This window comes from Kryptolebias marmoratus, linkage group LG5 (genome assembly GCF_001649575.2).
Source record: "Kryptolebias marmoratus isolate JLee-2015 linkage group LG5, ASM164957v2, whole genome shotgun sequence".
Taxonomy (NCBI): Eukaryota; Metazoa; Chordata; class Actinopteri; order Cyprinodontiformes; family Rivulidae; genus Kryptolebias; species Kryptolebias marmoratus.
The window spans coordinates 699,192-714,998 of record NC_051434.1 but is presented as its reverse complement, the minus strand read 5'-3'; the positions used below and the strand labels follow the sequence as shown (position 1 = coordinate 714,998).

The 15,807-nt window shown below is 46.2% G+C and overlaps 1 protein-coding gene and 1 long non-coding RNA gene across 2 annotated transcripts in view; one reads left to right on the top strand and one right to left on the bottom strand.

Moving 5' to 3' along the window:
- pleca (plectin a) overlaps positions 1-15,807 on the bottom strand; it is a gene marked incomplete in the record, with an annotated part of 89,410 nt that overhangs the window by 35,538 nt on the left and 38,065 nt on the right.
- LOC119617041 lies at positions 2,971-4,718 on the top strand. The gene is made up of 2 exons (XR_005233205.1): positions 2,971-3,463; positions 4,345-4,718. It is a non-coding gene; the product is annotated as an uncharacterized LOC119617041 (long non-coding RNA).

The window sequence follows — 15,807 nt, the reverse complement described above, 5'->3', positions numbered from 1 at the left end:
CCTCCTCCTCCTCCCCGCCCCGCTGCCTTCTGGGAGCCACATGGAGGAGAAAAACACGCGGCTCAGGTTACGGCTCTGTCACAAGCCCCGCCCACAAGACCCCCACCCACCGCAGCCCAGAACCTCCCCCCAGACCGCAGGACCTCCCAGACCCAAAATCCAAACCAGAAACCAGAGCCAGTCAGGTCCGGGGAGGACTCCGCAGGTGTCAGAGGTCAAAGGTCAGCCTGAACCTGAGAGCTGGAGCAGCTGCAAACATCTGCTCAGAACTGAGAGACTCCATGAGGCTGCAGCTGACCGTCCAACACCAGCTCCCTGACCCGGGTTTCACAGATCCAGGTCTCAGAACCTCAGACCAGTTTTGTTCCGGTTCTGTTTGGGAATCTGAACCGTTTCGCTCCGATTTACAAACATCCTCATCCCTCTGTCTCTGCAGTTTATTTTTTATAAGCCAACACATTCTGTGGAACGTTTATAAAGTTCTTCCTCGGTTCTGAAACATCTGATCCAAACAGAACCCGTCCTGTTCTGGTTCTGGTCGTATTCAGGAACACAAGCTGGATTTTCTTGTTCTGATTTCAAACATAAACACAAAGTTTTTCAGCTTCCTTCTTTCTAAGGTTCAGTGAACGCATCACGGTGCTGGAGCTGGGCAGAGGGAAAGTTCTGGTTCTAAAACAGAACCCTGAACGGGTCTCTGAAGGACCACCAGAACCTCCTCAGGTTAAATCTGGTTTAAAACACTTTAATAATCCAGAAGCTGTGAACTCAGGTCTGTAATTAACAGTCAGAGTGAACGCAGCTCTCTGATTGGCCGGCAGCAGCAGGAAACGTTTGGTTCTGTGGTTCTGGTAACAGGGAACCTCTCGGATGTTTTCTGACTTTCAGTTGGAGCAGCCGCCCCCCCGTCCTCGGTCTGGTATTATTGTCTCGCTGAAAGGCGGCAGGAAAATGAGTCACAGCTGCAGACTGCAGGACTAAAACTGAACCTGATCCTGCTCTGAGAACCGCCGGCCTGCTGCTGCTGCTGCTGCAGATCAGGGCGCGGCTTCCTAAATGGATCAGGGACGATCTGACTTAACGCCGAAGACAAAGACAGTCTCTGATCCCCGGAGACTTCAGAGACACGAACACTAAATCATCAGCAGGTGGAGGACAGGAGGCGGAGCTCTGATCAGCTGATCAGTTTATGGTTATTGATTCTGGACTTGAGTCCTTAAAGGTCCAGAGGATCAGCGGGACGGTTTGTTGTGACGGTCTCCAGGAGACACAGTCCTCCGTCCTCCGTCCTCCGTCCTCAGTTTACTACCAGCAGTCATGTGTGGGATCTTTTTTAAACCTGGCTCCAGCTAAATCCCTGTCACCTACTTTCACCTTCCCAGTGTGTCAAAGGTCACCGACTGAAGGTCGACAAAGACAAACAGACGGTTCCACGACACGTCTGGGTTCTAAACGGACGGGTCAGGTCGTTTTACGACACGATACCGTCGATTCTGAGCCAGGGTTTGCTCGTTTTGTTCACCTGCTCTGCAGATCGGAACAAATGCAAATGAGTGGGGCGGATAAAAGCCAGGATGTTTGCACACAGATCAGCAGTTGAACAAACCGAAGCAGGAAACTGTCGGCTGAGGGGGAAACAAAGACGAGCTGAAAGCTAACCGGCAGCTGGACTCCGACAGTTTCTGCTCGATTTGCATAAAATCAATTATTAAAACTTTAATGAAAATCCTCCAGCTGCTGCTGCTGAAGGTTTGTCTGCTTGGAGAGGAAGAGTTTTCACAGGAGGAAACATCCAGGACAGCCGACAGCCCCAGCAGATTCACCCTGAAGGTCAGACCGTGCAACGAGCACGGCTCAGACTCTACAGGCCTCAAAGGTCAAAGGTTAAAGCCTCTTCTCTCTAAAAACAACATGGCAGCTCAGACTTCTGGAGCAGAACCGGACCAGAGGACAGATGTTTACCCAGAATGCTCGGCGTTTAGCCCACACAGGGACACACAGGGACACAGGGACAATCAGAAAGACACAGGGACACACAGGGACACAGGGACAATCAGAAAGACACAGGGACACACAGGGACACACAGGGACACAGGGACAATCAGAAAGACACAGGGACACACAGGGACACAGGGACAATCAGAAAGACACAGGGACACACAGGGACACAGGGACAATCAGGGCCTCTCATATAAAATGAAAACAACGTGAAATAAATGAATGAAACCAGGATCAGAAAGACACAGGGACACACAGGGACACACAGGGACACAGGGACAATCAGAAAGACACAGGGACACACAGGGACACAGGGACAATCAGGGCCTCTCATATAAAATGAAAACAACGTGAAATAAATGAATGAAACCAGGATGTCAGGAAAGTTAGAACCAGGTCTGTTCTGCCTTTGTTACATAACCAGGCCTTTCTTTGCCAAGTTTCTGATGTCAAAGGTCAATCACAGATGAAAAGCACTAAATATTACTTTTTTTGGCAACACCTGAGCTCTGCTTTAATGTCCCGAGTGTTGTATAAATATATCCACTGAGAGTGACAGCTCAGCTGCTGAGAGAGCATCCGAACAAACCGTTAAATAATCTATAAATGCTGTAATCTGAAAGAAAGAAATTTAATCTCTGTGTGCTTCAGCCTCAGTAACTTTGGAGGAAAAACAGAGGAAAATCCAACAACACATGAGCCCAAACAGCTCCTCCCAGCTGTCAGCACGGCAGTGGAGGGCTGATGGTCTGGGCTCCATGATGCACAGCAGCTAATCTTCAACAGAACGGCTCAGAGTCCAGAACCTCCGGCTTGGCTTTGATACGTTAACCTGTTTTATCACACCTGCGTCATCGTTTGTTGTGAAAACTTCAGGAGGCGTGTCCTCGTTCGACAGGTGAACCTAAATATGTATGAACATCCCGTCCGAGAAGCTGCCGGGCGGCCCGACAGGTTTCTGCTTTTATGTGGAGCGGTCGGAGAATTGGCCAGAGGGTGTGTCCCCCTGCGGCGCTGCATTGTGTCAGACTGTGTGAACAGTAAAACGGACCCGCCTCAGGTGTGTCTGAGGACAACCTTCAGGCTGCATACCTGAGAGGGTTTTCTTTTTCCTGGTCGTTCAGCGTGAGAGGAGCCACTCGACGTTTCAGCGATGGGAACAGGCTCAGCAGGTGTTTTTAGAGTAAACATTACAGTCTGATGAGTCTGCACGGAGGAACTGATGGACTTTCCTGTTTAAAACTGAAGAACAGGAGAGAAGCTGATGCTGCGCCTCCTCCCAGCATTTATGGGGTTAACATCAACATGAGCCGACGAGGGGGCCGAGAGGAGGAAAGAGAAGGAGTGTTCGCCATGAGCACGCAGACAGCACGCAGACTCGACACAGGCGGAGGAGGAGGACAAAGCTCTGAAAGTTTTCTTACCTTCCTTCCGGCGAATTCTCCACTGCCACACAACGATCAAGGTAACAATGTGACCCACAACCACCAGGGCTGGGAACACCGTTCCAGGGGGGCTGGTCGGCATCGGGCCGGTTAGAAGTGGAGCGTCCCGGGGCTGGGAGGACAGGGACAGCTGAGGAAGGGAGGAGGGGGGACGATGGAAGGTGAGGGGGAGGAGGGGGCAGCGACTAGGGGTGTGGTGCCATCCCGGACTTTAAAACCAGCTCGGCAGCCAAGTTCTCCGGGACTTTATGAGCGGAGAAAGAAGGAAAGAGCTGCCCTCCCTCTGCTGTGACTCAGTCCTCCCTCCCTCCCGGGTTTGCACTTCTTCCTCACAAACCCCTTCTCTTCTTCTTCCTCTTCTTCTTCACTTGTTGCTTTAAAACCTCCTCGAACACGCAGCTTCACATCTAAAAATAAACTTTCTGGAGTGACTCCGCTGGTTTTTGCCCTGCAGGAATCGGTTCAGAGCAGCCGTCGCACCGCCGCAGGAGTTAATAATAAATGAGTGTACACACCCACACACACACGCACACACACACACACACACGCTCAGGTCAACGATGATAAGAAACAAACTCTGACTGTCAGAGTTTCCAACTCCATTTTCCATGAAGGTTAATGAGCAGCAGATGATCCAAACCAGCCCCCAAATATTTAAACAAAAACCTCCACATTTTATTTCCAACATCCCATAATAACCCACACACAATCAGCTCATTCTCATTATGCAACTGGAAGCTAATGACTTCCTTGTGTTTGGAACGTCTCAATTCACCACCAACCGTCTGAATTTAGAACAAATCCTTGTCATTTTTTCCTCGGGAGAGGCCGTGTTTTTAAAGCTGCCTCTTCAGACACAATTACTCCACATTCCTCTGAAGTTCATCGCCTGCGTCTGCAGGAGAAACACACCTGACTACCTGTGGAAAACGTTCGTGCCGCCGCCGCTGCAGGCAGAACAGCGAGCTGAAATGTCACGGCTGTCAGGAGATCAGCTGGTTCGCCGCCGCTCAGAAACCCAACACCGGGACTCGAGCCACCATCACAGGTTTACCGCACGACGGCCGTGCGCCTTCGGTAAAAATAGATAACAGAAGTTTGATTCCAGACGAGTCGCCTGATCAGAGCTTCTGATGGAAGGAGATGAGATTTAACAACATTTCTGCCTGACCTCTGACCTCAGGAGGGGTCAAACTCAGCTGTATTTAATATTTTCTTTAAAAAAAGCATTAAATCGATCATGTTTTACAGAAATAAACAGATTTATGAGGTTTACTGGATTTCCTGTCTTTTTTTTAATTTCCTGGTTTTATTTATCAACAAAACAGTTAAAAACAATAAAAACCTAAAATATTTCCTCTTAAAAAGACAGAATAAATAAAACCTGTAGCCATAAAAAACAAGGACTGACTGGAGAGGACATTAGAGTGAAACTCCTTTGTGTCGTTGCTCATGCTGACAAACACAGAGATGATTCAACACCTGCGGGGGGAGCGGAGGGGGCGGGGCTTAAAGAACAACACGGTCAGATTCACCTCCACCTCAAAGTTTGATCAACTCCTTTTAGCTCCAGCTGATTAACGAGAGGTTCAAACTTTATTTTCTTAGCCTCAAAGTCGACGAATCACGTGAGAGCTCTTCCTCTCAGCACGTAGCTGCAGAAGCTGCTCACATCACAGCAACAAGCCGCGGGGTCCTAATGCCTGACCTGTAGTGCTGCCACGAGGTGGAAGAAGTCTACTTCGTCTGAGTCTGAACCCGATTTCTGAGACTTGATATCAGTTTAATAAAAAGAGTCCAGGCGACAGAAGTCTGGAGAAAACAAGGAGCTGGAAACCAAAAAGTACCGAAGGAACAAAGAGCAGAACCTGACTGAGAGGAAACCAGGGAGGAGTGATTACTGAGTGATAACAGCTGAGCCAATCAGCAGTTTCAGGACAGGTGAAACCTGAAGGAACCTCCGATCAGTGACACACAGAGAACCGGGCAAACCGAAGAAGATTCAAACACTAAACCTCAGGGCCAGTTTTCATTTATATAAAACATTAAAGTTTAAATTAGCGTCTCGCCTACAGAGCTAAGACTTAAACAACTTAAAGTTGAGTTTGGGTGGAGTTCTAACCCAAATCCCTGAAGTCTTAGAAACTGGCAGCACATATGGGCAGGGCTTTTTTTTTTAACTTAGGCAATGGCAGGAAAATGAGAGCAGATGTCTGGAAATATTTCCCTCAGCACTCCTTGATGGGCGGAGCCAGCCCACTCCCACTCTCGCCACATGTGGACGCTCCACGGTTCCCACACATCCATCAGCCGAACGTCCCAGAGTTCTCCCTCAAAGCTCGGTAAAATGAGGAAATCCCGGTTTGTGTCGAGCACACAGAAGGCTGCAGCTCCAGGAAGCTGCTGCTGGGAGCGGCTCGGTCCTCCGGCTGCAGGAGCAAAGAACCTCTCCTCTCTCTGACGCAGCATCCTCACACACAAAGTCAAGGTCGAGAACAAAAATGCAGCCTACCGTCTGGTGATCCGGGGCAGAAACAGCAGCACAACTCCATCTCCTCTCAGCGCCTGCCTTCAGAGAAAATGCAGAACTGCCAGGGAGTCAGCTCTGACCTCACGACATTGTGTTCTGATCAGAACCGGGGGGGGCGTGCAAAAACGGAGCGCAAGGGGGGAGGAAGACGAGGAGGAGGTGAAGGAGTCCCTCAGTGGAAACAGCATCTCATGCGTGGTGGTTTGTGACGAGAAACTCCCAGGGTCACGTTTTCTGACACACTCACACAAAGAGAGGAAAAGAGTTTTTTTTTCCAACACGCTGTGAAAACAAAGACTTCTCTGTGGAAACTGTAAAAATAATGAAGCTACCGGATCCAGAGGAGGTTCTGCTCAGAAACGAGTAACTTTAACACTTTCTGCTCATCGAGGGATGAAGAAGTCTGAAGAAAATCAGATCAATAAAACAGATACAGAAGGGAGATAATCTGTTTAATCTGAGCTCATTTTAGTCCTTTTATTTCATGTTACTCTGATTTGATCTAAATTAAACTGCTTACTTATTTCTTACAAACAAACAGAACTTTTTAAACACCAGAAGTAAGGATTTAAACTTTAAAAGTTTTTTATAAAACCTTTGAAGAGTTCTAAAAACCAAAACATAAATCTTTAAAAAGTAAACTGAAATTTCCTTTAAAACAACAGTTTTGGATCAAATAAATTATTTTAGTAAATACACTTATTTAAATGTTTATGGCTGAGAAATAAAAACAGGTGAAAATAAAGCCTGATTATAAGTAAAAATCATCAGTTTAATGGGATAAAATAAAGAATCCATCCATTAAACTTTCATCGGGTTGAAATAATTTCATTTTCTCTAATCATCTCATTAACAGACAGTTAAAGCTGAACGTTCTCCAGGATCTGAGCAGGTCTGGATGTTCTGCAGGGCCGTGGAGGAACCGGTCCCAGACCTCCCGGACCTTCAGCAGCCCGGGGGGGTCTAACTGTTAAATGATCAGTCTGTGAACAGACGCTTCGTTTTCGTCCTGCAGAAACCAACAACACGTTCTGTGGAGATACGGACACACCCAGCCGGCGCCATCCTCCCCGCTCCTCTCTGCACATGCTCAGACGCCACCTTTTGGTCAGAACCCTGAACTGTTCTGCTCCTACCTTGGCCGTGTTGGATCAGAGCCTCCATGAAGTCTCTCCTGGGGAAGTTCGTCTCCATCGCAGCTTCTCCTTCAGTTCTTCTGTAGCTGACCCGCTCAGATCCACTCAGATGGTTCTGAATCTTGGCCCCGACTGTCATTGCGGGCTGGACCAACCGAAATTCACATAAAAAGTGGCGTTTGGCCCGTTTTGCAGCTTCGCCCTCCTCGTGGAGGCACAGGCAGGAAAAGCTGAGTGTGGTTTCAGCGGACGCCTGCTGAGTCATTCATCCTGTCCACGGAAAGTTCTCAGGCTGCGTCTGAAGGTGAAGGCTGACAGCTGCAGCAGCCGGTGCTGGAGATGATGAGCCTGAATGCAGCCTGCTCATCTTTAAGATCAGATTATCTCTGTCCCACGGCGTCGAGATAAGCTTCAGGAAACTTAGACCTGATCATCTGAGTCTTCCTCTGAACCCAACTCATCCTCCAGGGGGTCAGAGCAGATCTTCAGGACAGGAACTGAACCAAACCTTTTCTTCTGCCATGCATGGAGAGGACGCTGCAGATGTTTCCTCATCTGATCGTCATGTCTGCTCTGCTTTAATAATAAAACCACAGAAACAGCTGCATTGTTGCAGAAGTGACCTGACTGTCAGCTGAGTGTCGCCCAATCACAGCGTTCCTCTGGAGATGTGAATGCAAACATGGCCTGTTCATGGAGTGGCCCCTGGGCCAAAAACCTTTGGACCCCATGAAGCTGGCAGAATCTCAAACTGATTAAGAAATGGTTGCCTGTCGCCCTCAAACCCTCAGGGTGTTTATATTTGGCTGAATCGGCCTGATGCAGCTCCTTCTAACCCTCAGAAAGTCCTTAAAAGGTTTGGTCTGAAAGTCTCTCAGGGACAAATACGGCCTTCAGCTTTTTAAACTTTGTTCAAAATGAAAAGAAAAGATTGTATTTCTCACACGATCTCAGTCTTTTCTGCACAGACCTGCTCCCAATCAAGTCTTTAAAGGAAACCCAACTTGTTCCTAAAACAACAGAACAGCGTTTGTCTTTGAAAGCAGGACGGCTCGACAGGAACAGCACTCTTTGTGTTAAACTGCAGTAAAATATGATCGACCCAAATTCTTTCCAGAGGTTCCTCTCGGTTCTTGGAAAGATTAAACCCTGAGTTATAATCTCGGGTCCGCCAACATTCCCATCAACACTTAAAGGCCACATCCCAAATCAGCCGAGCCCAAATGGAAAAACCAATCAAGCCGTTTCTCGAAAAAACAATCTGTTCTGTGTTTGAGCTTCTGGACCCAAACTGGACAGAACCGTGGAGCTTGGGATGATCTGCCAGCAGCTAAAAATACACACAGGAGGTTTGGAAAATTTCTGCAGAGAACGGTGATTTTTCGCCCAGATTTTAGGGATTACACCCCCCCGACAGCGGTCGGGTTTCTCCTCTGACTAATCATCATCTAAAAACGTCCAGAGAACGAGGAGCGTCGAACTCTCACAGCTAACACGTTTAAAGGCGTCAGGGTTCGTTATTCGCTGGGATAAATTCCACATATTTTACTTGTGTGTTTGTGAAGAGAATTAATGGGAAGCAGAGCTCAGATCTGCAGGAAAAGCAGTAAAGATCTCCCGTTCCTGTCCGCCAATGAAGCCGGGAGGAGCGGCCGCGCCCCTCGGAGGAACGACAACGTTCAAACAATCTGCTCCTCCGACCAGCAGATGTGCTGCCAGCTGTCTGTCACGCAGCTACAGATGATATACGGACACATCCCCAAGACCAGGACGGCTGCTGCCGTTTAAAAGCAGGAGGGAATTCCTGCAGCATTCCTCTCAGATAAACCCAGAACAGATTTCTGGCTTCATGACCTTTGACCCCGAGTGGCTCTGCATCAAACAGAACCAAGTTTGGTTTCCAACACATTCAGTCTGCAGAAACCATTTAATGCTTTAACTGCATGAAACAATCAGTCACAGAGAATCTGAGAGAAACTCTTTAACTTCTGAAATGGTTCTCAGAAAATAATAATCTTGTCTTTGCTTTTTTTTAAGTGTATTTTAGTTTGATGACATCAAGGACCACACTGACAGCCAAGAGGCCACTTTTGGCCCGCAGGCCGTCATTTGCACACACGTGGTGAATTATTGTATCAAGGTTTTATTTCTGAACTAAAGAGACGGAGAGCTTTCTGTCTCCGAGTCTCTGAACCAGAGCTGAGTGTTAGATAAATATCATTTATAGATAATTATCATTTATAGATAAATATCATTTATAGATAAATATCATTTATAGATAAATATCATTTATAGCTTGGGTTACAGAGAATAAAGGACCTAAATAATTCTGACAGTTTATGTGATGTTTTCTATCAGAGGAAGCAGAAAAATTGACTAAAACTGAACCAAGAACTGAGCCCTGAGGTGCTCCACAAATAAAACATCTGATATAAATAAAATCCTTAATTAGTTAATGTTTTAAAGTAATTAAGACCTGGATCAGAGAAGCCAGGTTTCTAACTTGTCCAACCAGAGACGACGGAAGGTGGAGAAATGTTTGAGGAACGTGTCGAAACAAAGGAGAGATCGATGCGGAGCTGATAAGAAGAATCACGAAATACTTTTGGTCCAAATTGTCTGAGAGTTGAAGTAAATAAAGGAACTGCTTTTCTTTCCACAGCATCCTAACTTTTCCTGCTTTGGACCGAATTCAAACAACTTTAGCTGGAATTCTGTTGGAAGAATTCCCAAAAACATAAAGTTTGGTTTGAGCCTGGAAAACATAAAGAAGCAGCTGATTTACTGTGGCGCTCCGAAAGCCTCCGTGGAAGCTGATTACCGAGGAGGAGGAGGAGGACGAAGACGAGAGAATGAAAACTTTACAATAAACTCCTTTAACCCTGCAGGCGGACAGAAACGCTCCCAGGACACCGTTTATAGAACGTCGTTAAAGCAAGTTCTGACATTTGGAACCAGAGCAGTGGGAAAAAATGTTGCTTAAACTTCACACACACACACACACACAGTGTTGCTAAATACCCAAAGAATTTCTCAATCAGACGCTGCCTTGCTCAGTGGGCCTCCTGCTCTGGAACATAAATCTGACGTGAGTTTGTTTCTTCATCACTCCTCCTCCTCCTCCTCCTCCTCCTCCCATCTGTTCGCCTCATGTTCAAACCTTTTCTCCCTGCAGTCGGATGATTTGTGCTCCGTCTCATTAAACAACACAAACGCTGAAAACGTCGGAGGACCAGAAAGAAAACATCGTTTCTGAGTCAAAGACGAGAGTTTAAAAAAGTTTAACTGACAGAAGCCGAACAGCAGCTGGAAGCTAACGGTACCAACAGAGTTACTTTTATCATCTCTGATCTGTTCAGCTGAGGCTTTAATTCTTATTATCAGTTTAGCTTTTTAGATCCGAGCTTCCTAAACCTGTTTATGTTCCTTTAGCTCATTTATTTGATTTAGATGATTTTAGCTCCTGTTTTAGATCAGTTTATATCCCAGTTTGCTCTTATTGTGTGTGTTTCCATGATGTAAAGCTCTTTGAGCCGCCTCGTTGCTGAAAGGTGTTATAAAAATAAATCTGACTCGACTAGAAGCTAAAAGCAGCAAAAATGGTAGCAAAAAGCTAAAAGCAGCTAAAGAAGACAGAGACCAGAAAATAAAGTTTCTGAAGGAACTGAAGAGAAATATTTGTAAATGAGGGTAAATACTTTGAAACGTATAAAAGATACAAAAACCAGCCGTCGGCTGCACGAGCCGAAGATGAGCTGAAGACAAGCCGAAGACGAGCCGAAGGCGAGCCGAAGCTTCTGATATACGAACAGGTAAAATAACACCAAGTCTGCAGGAGCAGTTAGATTGAAAACAACAAACAGAAAATAAAAGAAACAGGAAAACTTTAGGTTAATTAGTAATTAAGTTCATGAACAGAAACCTAAAAGGCTGACATTTAAATGTTGTTTTTATTAAAGAGGATTAATTTCCTGGTGTTTGTTGTTGGAACAGTTTGACTCTAGAAACTTTAACGTCTCTGAAGGGGAATCAGGTTTACAAGCAGCTGAGTCGGATTTAAATTAAAATAAAGACCATCAGGTTACATTAAACCTGATTAAAACTGCAGTTTGTGGAAGATTCAGTTTGTCAGTTTGAAGCTCCTGCAGGCTTCAGCTGTGACCCATCCAGGCCACCGTACTTCCAGCAAGCAGCTCATTTTATGGTGAAACGGCCTGAATAAAATAAACCCAGGCAGAAGGTTGGACACCTCTGCTGCTCAGCTAAAATGGCCGACAGAGGCAGCAGCTGAAGATCCTGAGGGACGCATCAAACTCCTCCTCTGTGAAGGGAAGCTGCAGGAAGAAGCATCACGTCTTCATCCAACAGGAAGTGTGTCGGAAACCATGACTGGTTCTGGTCGGCCGCCGCAGTGACTCATCAGAAACGGACCGGGCGTGGCCTGTTGCCACGGCAACCTGACACACCACAGACATACGAGTAAATACAGCGAGCCGTCCAGGACGGCGGCCAGAGACGATAACACACACACACACACACCCTCACACACACACACACACACTAAGGTTTTATTCCTGGAACAGGGAGGAAGTCATCGACTCTCAACCAGAACTGAAACCCCAAAATATCAAAATATATAAAAAGCTCCCAGCAGCAGGATGAGTCTCTGTTTACTTAGAGATCAACCAGAAAAACAAAAACCTGAGCCTGGACCAGGACCAGGACCAGGACCCAAGCAGAGGTTCTCACTCGTCTGTGCTCATTAAAACTGAATCATTTCGTCTCTGAATGAACCAACAGGAACAAGAACACACGTCAGCAACATATGGCCCGAGGGCCAGAAACGGCCACTGGACCATATCAAAATGGCCCTTGATGTCCTGAAATAAATCACCCCAGTCCGTCCCGTCCCGTCCCGTCCCCTCAGTCCCTCAAACTCCTTATTTTACTCTTTTCCACAAAAGAGGTTTGATTGGTTAACAGCTGCTTCAGGAGTTTTAAAGTCACTGCAGGCTGTAGTTTTATTAAATAAATCTGTTGCTTTGTAGGAAACTGATGCAGTTTTAATTAATTATTATTCTGTATTTTCATTTTCATCTTGATGCTTCATGAATAACTGTTTATATGAAGCTGAGCAACCAGTTTCCACTTTATGATCCTTTCAAAATAAAGCGCAATAACAGAAACACACGCTGCACTCTTGAGGTCTTTTCTTCATCAGTATCAGGTGCCAGCGTAAATCAACATTAATTCTTTAAAGAAACGAATCTTCAGGAATCCCAGCTCATCCTGATCCTGAAGGACTGAAGCTGATATTTTATCATTTCTAAAACTTCTTCCAAACGTTTCCTCGGTTTGAAACATCTGAACCTAAAAACAGAAACTCTGTTCCAGATTCAGAGAACATCACGAGGAGCGACACAGGGAGCTGCGTTCGGACCTTCAGCCTCCATCAGTTATCAAACCCAGACCTCCTCAGGATCAGAGCTGGTCTCTAAGAACCCGATGCTGTTTCCTCCGCAGTTATTTATAGAAACACAGAAGAGTTTCCTCTAAAAATGCAGCTTAAAGCCTCATTTAAATGTGAGGAACAGGTTCTGTTTGCTTGGAGTCCAGTTTCCTTCATCCTAATCTGCATCTTCTGATTTCAAAACTGAAAAGTAATGTTTTTGTTGTTAATGTCAGAACACAGTCTGTTAAAGAAGAAGTTCTACAAGCGAAACGTTGGGATTCCTTCCCCCGTCAGGCGCCTCCGCGGCTGTTTCGCCTGTAGGGAAAGTTGGAGAAGCAAACAGCAAGTCGGAGGATTTCTAACTGACAATTAGACACGCAGGAAGAAAAACCACTTTCAGCGTGTGATTATGTCCTGATGCATGAAGATAATCAACCAATCATGGAGGGAGGGGGTTTAAAAATAAACAAATGAACGCATTTATTCAAATAAACTTATTATCTGTGGGTCTGGAGATCTGGATAACGTCACAGATTAAACAGCAGAGACGTCTCAGGCCTTCATGTGATTCTTTGACTTCATGTAAAGATCTGAGAGGAAGAAAAGCCTGAAGCTGCAGCTCAGATCCACATAATCGAATAAACATCCTGCAGCGATTTACCACCAACAACAGCTTCTCTCTCACCACAGACGAGTGGGAAACAAGGAGGCGACTGTTTACGAATCACAAGAAGAAAAAACAAAAAAATAATGTTTCTGACAGTTTGATCTGCAGCTCAGGAGCCACAGTTTAAACCCTAAAAACAGGATTTAAAGGCAGGCTTACCAGGAAACAAAGACTTTTTGTTTTAGGGACTTTTTCTTTTCCAAAACAAAATTTAACTTGTGCTAAAGATGCAATAAAAGCAACAAAGTCTTTATGAGCCAAATGTTCCCGGAGTTCGGGGGAAAAACCTCTAATAACAGAAAATTAATCTATAAACTTCAGGGTTGGTTCAGGAGAAGGAAAATAAAGGTTTGGAGACAGAAAGGCTCTGATTGAACTCATTAAAACCTTCAGTTTCCTGCAGCAGCCTCACTCACACTGCCACCTGCTGGCCACTGCAGGAAACACACATTCAGAGGAGTTCACCTCATTTTTCTGACAAAATAAAGCATAAAAAGTTAAATTTGATCTCAGCAGGAGGACTGGAGACAATGTGTTAACCTACAGAAACATAAAGCCTCTGGTTGACAGGAAAACCTGATTCATGAGATGAAATCTTCAGATTTATGAAGCAGTTTGACAAACAGAAACCAGCAAACATTCAGGAGGTTTAATAACTTCTGATCAACCCAATCACAAAGAAGAAGCCCTTTATCACCTTTAAATATCTTTAAACAGAAAAATGTTTATTTATCTCTGAGCTGGTTTCAGTCATGAACTGCAGCTTTGAAACTAAAGACAGGAAGTAAGAATAAAAGGTTTTAAGGGTTTCAGCAGTCAGAGACCTAAAGGTCGCTCTGAACTCATGAGGACAAACAGCTGTTGGTCTACGAGTTGAGGACGGCCTCGTCTGGCAGCACGGAGGTGAAACAACAAGACGAAAGAAGGCGTCTCAGATCCAGCCTGAAGCGTTTTGAGACAAAGAATCTGAGCAAGAAGATGTTAGGAGGAGCTGATTGTTGAAGGAGAAACTCCTGCTGTAGTTGTTTAAACAGTTACTTTTAGAAATCCTCACATGACTCTGGGACACGACGCTCTGCTGTTACGCTAATGATTCACTGATGTATTTGACCTGAAACACTGAGGACCCAACACCCTAAACCCCATTAAATAGATGAAATGTTATTTCTCTTCCTTCACTGAAATAATAATAAGAGTTTCAGTCTTATGTGCTTCTCAGGAAGTTTAAGAAGCCACTTAGAGCCGTCATCGTTTCATCTTCAGGCTCCTGCAGGAATATTGATGCCAGTTTTTAACTTATTAAGAACGTTTTCCAGGCTGAAATGCTTCTTTCTAACGAAGATATGAAGACAGTTATCTCAGCTTTAATCACCTAAAACAGATCATTGCAGCTCTTTTTGTTTTGGCAACAGTCTGCCTCTGCTGTCTCGTCTGCAGCCGACGCAGGACTCTGCAGGCGACGCAGGACTCTGCAGGCGACGCTGGACTCTGCAGGCGACGCAGGACTCTGCAGGCGACGCAGGACTCTGCAGGCGACGCTGGACTCTGCAGGCGACGCAGGACTCTGCAGGNGGGTGACTGTCAGCATGCAGGACCCAGCAGCCACCTGGGGGCGTGCCGCATGCCTCGCCACTCACCAACCGCACGTTCCTCACGGCGTCACGCTCCCTCAGCTACAGCACGAGCACCGCGAGGGGACAGGTCAGGGGAAGCAGACAGGAATTAGAAAAAACGGAAAAGAACGGAGCTGAACGAGACAGAACGGTTACAGGATGGAAGCCAGGAATGAAATTAGTGTTTTTCAGAAACGTGTCCCTGCACAGCCTCAGCGTGGACAGAAACCATCTACGACATGCAGAAGACGCCGTTATCTTTAGCATGAAAACATTTAGAGCAAAGAGCGAGGACAACAGGAGGACATCTGCAGAGACGTTTCTGAGGACACTCACCAGAGTCTCTCCGGAGAGGACCTCCAGCAGGGAGATCAGGTTGTGTCCATCTCTGAGGTCCTCATACAGGTCGGTGATGTGTCTCTGGGCCTGAAACAGAGTTTATTCATTAAAGTGATCCGGTCGGGTCCACCTGAGACAGAACCAATCAGGAGTCTGATCCGGGATGAAAGACAAAAACATTCACGTTTAGACTGAATAAGTGACTGATCAATCAGCTGCCAGGCAGCGGCAGCAGCTGCTACAGCCAGCTCGCTGTCCGCTCTCTGATTCATGAGTTTAAATATCTGTCGGACTCCTTCAGGTTGTAAAATATTCTGACTGGGCGTGAGGACAGAAAGGTCAAAGGTCAGCGGGGGAAGCTGAGACATGCAGGCAGACAGACGTCTGTGGCCTACCTCTGCCTTCCAGTGCTGAGGAGGAGGAGGAGGAGGAGGAGGAGGATGAAGGACAGGAGGAAGGAAAGAAACAGATGAGAAAATGGAAAAACATCACCAGAATATGATTTCATGGATGGACATAAAACCTCCACAGAACCGAACAGAACAGAACAGAACCGAGCAGAACCGAACAGAACCGAACAGAACCGAGCAGAACCGAACAGAACCGAGCAGAACCGAACAGAACCGA